Source organism: Clarias gariepinus, chromosome 15 (assembly GCF_024256425.1).
Source record: "Clarias gariepinus isolate MV-2021 ecotype Netherlands chromosome 15, CGAR_prim_01v2, whole genome shotgun sequence".
Classification (NCBI taxonomy): Eukaryota; Metazoa; Chordata; class Actinopteri; order Siluriformes; family Clariidae; genus Clarias; species Clarias gariepinus.
This window is the reverse complement of record NC_071114.1, coordinates 18,350,952-18,354,432: the sequence shown is the minus strand read 5'-3', so window position 1 is coordinate 18,354,432 and position 3,481 is coordinate 18,350,952.

The following is a 3,481-nucleotide window of genomic DNA, read 5'->3' as shown; positions in this document are numbered from 1 at the left end:
GGTAATGTTGTTGAGCCCCCGATAGTCGACACAGGGGCAAAGTTTTATCGCCTTTTTTTTTTGACGAAAAGAACCCCGTGGTGCCGGGCAAGGGAAGGGCCTGATGGTGGGGAGTTAGCTACATACTCTTGCGTCTCTGTGGTAGATAAGGAGTAAAGGTGGCCGCGGGAAGGGACGGCACCCGGCTGAAGGTCTATAGCCAGGTCGTAGGGGCGATGAGGGGGCAAGTGTGAATACTTCAGCCAGGTCCCGATAGGTGCCAGGAATGGCGTTGGTGTCGACGTCGGGGGCCTCGGACTCCCTAGAACAAGTCTCAGCCGGTGCCCATAGGCAAAGTTCGGTGCATGTCGGCCCCCACTGTAAGATCCGATGCTGTGTCCAGGAGATGAGAGGGTCGTGTTGAAGTAGCCTAGGATGTCCAAGGATGATGGGTGGTGATGAAATGGAGGTGAGGTGAAACCGGATCTGCTCTTGGTGCTGATTGATGAGAAGAGTGACGTATTGTGTTTGAGCGGTGATCTGATGGTGGAGAGGGGGCGACCGTCTACAGATGTAATCCGAACGGGCTGGGATATCGCCTCGATTTTTACCCCCATTTCTTTGGCATAGGTAGAGTCAATGAAGTTACCTGCGGCACCGGAATCGATGAACGCAGTACTTTGGACCCGTTTGTGGCCAAATTGGAGGGTCACCTTAACTGTAAGACGAGGGATGGTGTTGGCGATCGTAGTGGAGAGTTGGAGATGGCCCGGTAAGTCTCTCCTCTTTCTCACCGGGTTTGGGCGTTTTCCAGACAGAGCGGGCAGATCGCTCGGTGGTGCGCTGCTGACCCACAATAGGCCCACAGCCCCTCTCGGAAGAGACGTTCACGCTCGGCCACGGTCATGGGGGCGCGTCCTAATTGCATGGGTTCCCCGGCTTCGGTGTCAACCACTGCAGGAGGTGGAGAGCCGACATTTCCATGGGTGGTGGGAGTGAAGGTGGTCAATGGGTGTGGAGTCGTGTAGGCAAAGGTGGGTGCTGGCGGCAGGCTTCGGGCGAGAGAGGAGGCGCTGGTCAATCCGGAGGGCGAGCTAAATCAGTCCCTCCAGTGTGGCAGGAAGCTCTCGCCAGGCTATTTCGCCTTTAATCCGGAAAGCTAGCCCCTTGTAGTAGGATGTCCGGAGCGCTGCGTCTCCCCAGGTGGTTTGTACTGCAAGGGTGCAGAAGTCAGCGGTATAGCGACTCATGGACAATCCACCCTGCCGCAGGTGGTACAGCTTTGTGTCGGTCTCCACCTCTCCCGCAAGATGTTCAAAGGTGAGTTTTAACTGGCGGGTGAATTCATTGTATGAATGGGCGGTATCGAATCAGAACAAAGGACTGCCCTGGCCCACTCAGCTGCCTGCTCTGACAGCAACGAAATGAGGAGAGCAATGCGTAACCGATTGGTGGAGTATTTGATGGCATTAAACTCAAACACCAGATCTAGAGCAGTTAGGAAAACCCTGCACACCGCCGCGACGGAAGGGGGGGGGGGGGCGTTGTTAGAGTATGGGGGCTGTTAGCACGAAGATGCGCGTTCTCCCGCCGAAGCTCCGTTTAATTGTTTATAAGCTCGACATGCCGATCTACCACGTCGCATAGGTGCGCATAATCTGCTGGGTTTACCGCTTGTGGCTCAGTCATTTTGTCACGATACTAACTGGGATGATCTGAAGATTTAGCACACTTAGCGGATAGCCCTTTGTAGCGTGGATGGTAAACTCAAAAGCGAAAGCGAGCGAGTAGGCAGGATAACCACGCGATTTAATCTAAGGACTCTCACAGAAGGGGAGCAAGGGAAAAACACAAATTTAACCTGCGTCCTATAAACATACACTCAATGATGTGTCTTCTAATTATGTTACCCAAGGGAAGCATGTATATTACGAACAGCAGAGGTCCTTAAACTGACTCTTGTTGTAACGGTTAACCCCTAGAGGGCGCCAAAGCGCCTGGGTTTGTTTGTTTTAGTTTGGAGTTTATGTTTAAGTTGGACTGCGTGTCCCAGACTGCACCTCGGTCAGGTGACGTGGGAGTTCACCTGAACCGAGGTAAGATAATTAAGTTAATTATAAATAGCCTGACTGGAGCGCAGTCAGGCGTCTAGCTTTTGTTGTCGTTATTTAGTGTATGATTTAAGTCTGTGTTTTCTTTATGTGTTGCTTTAATAATAAAAGCCGATATTGAACCGCCAGCTCGCCTCCTGCAATTATGCCACGCACACACACACGCCGACTGAAGATCCGTAACAGAAAGCTAGACCGTAAAAGTGGCATAGCGGAGGTCGCTCCCTCAGATGTTTTTTGGGGGGGCGCTATTACCATCTCGTCCGAGCTGGCGGAATGGATACAGGACAGCGAGGAGCAAGGAGAGAGGGAGCTGTTGCAGAGCTGGGAGGGCTGCAAGCTCGCCGAACCGGCGGACTGGCTGGGAGACAGCGAGGAGCAGCGAGAGACAGAGGCGCGGCAAAGCTGGGAAGGCTGCAGGCTCGCCATCCGGCGGACGCCGTTTAGAGGTGAGGCAGCTGAGGGAAACAGGTTCCCACGCTCCGACGAGGAAGTACGGGCCAGGGAGGTCGGGTACATCGGAGGCGAACGGGAACAAGAGCCCGAGGAGGAGCAAGGTAAAAAGGAGGATGGGACCCGGGAACTGCTCAAGTTCTGGGCAAAGGTGAATGGGGAGCGCATTCGGGGCCTGCAAGAGCAGGTGGAACAGCTCCAACACCTGCTCATCCGACTCCACGAGAGCCAAGCAACAGGCTCTGAGCCTCCTCCTTCTCAGCCTCTGCTCGAAACAGAGGACGACGGGCTTCCGCCACCTCCGCCTCTCTTCCTCGTGGAAGACGCGTTTCCTCCACCTCCGCCACCTCAGCACGACGCGGAGGACTACGCGCCGCTACAGTACGGCGACGAGGACGCGTTTCCTCCACCTCCGCCGCCTCTGCCCGATATGGGGGACGTCGCTCCCGCTCCACAGCCGCCCTGTATAGCGCACGTCGCTCCAGCTCCTCAGCCCGGCTGCGAGGACGGCACGCTTCTTCCTCCGCCTCCCGGCTTTGAGGACGTCGCGCTTCTTCCTCCGCCTCCTGGCTTTGAGGACGTCGCTCCAGCTCCTCAGCCGCCGAGCGTCGCCCCAGCTCTTAAGCCTCGCATGCGGGCGTGGATTACGCAGGCTTGCCAACCCTGCTTGCAAGAGGGGATCGACCGCCTCGGTGTTGGGGGTCCAGACTGGGACCGCTGGGGAGGGAGTCCGGGTCCTCCGGTAATGCTCGGGAGGAGCATTTTTTAGGGGGGGGTACTGTAACGGTTAACCCCTAGAGGGCGCCAAAGCGCCTGGGTTTGTTTGTTTTAGTTTGGAGTTTATGTTTAAGTTGGACTGCGTGTCCCAGACTGCACCTCGGTCAGGTGACGTGGGAGTTCACCTGAACCGAGGTAAGATAATTAAGTTAATTATAAAT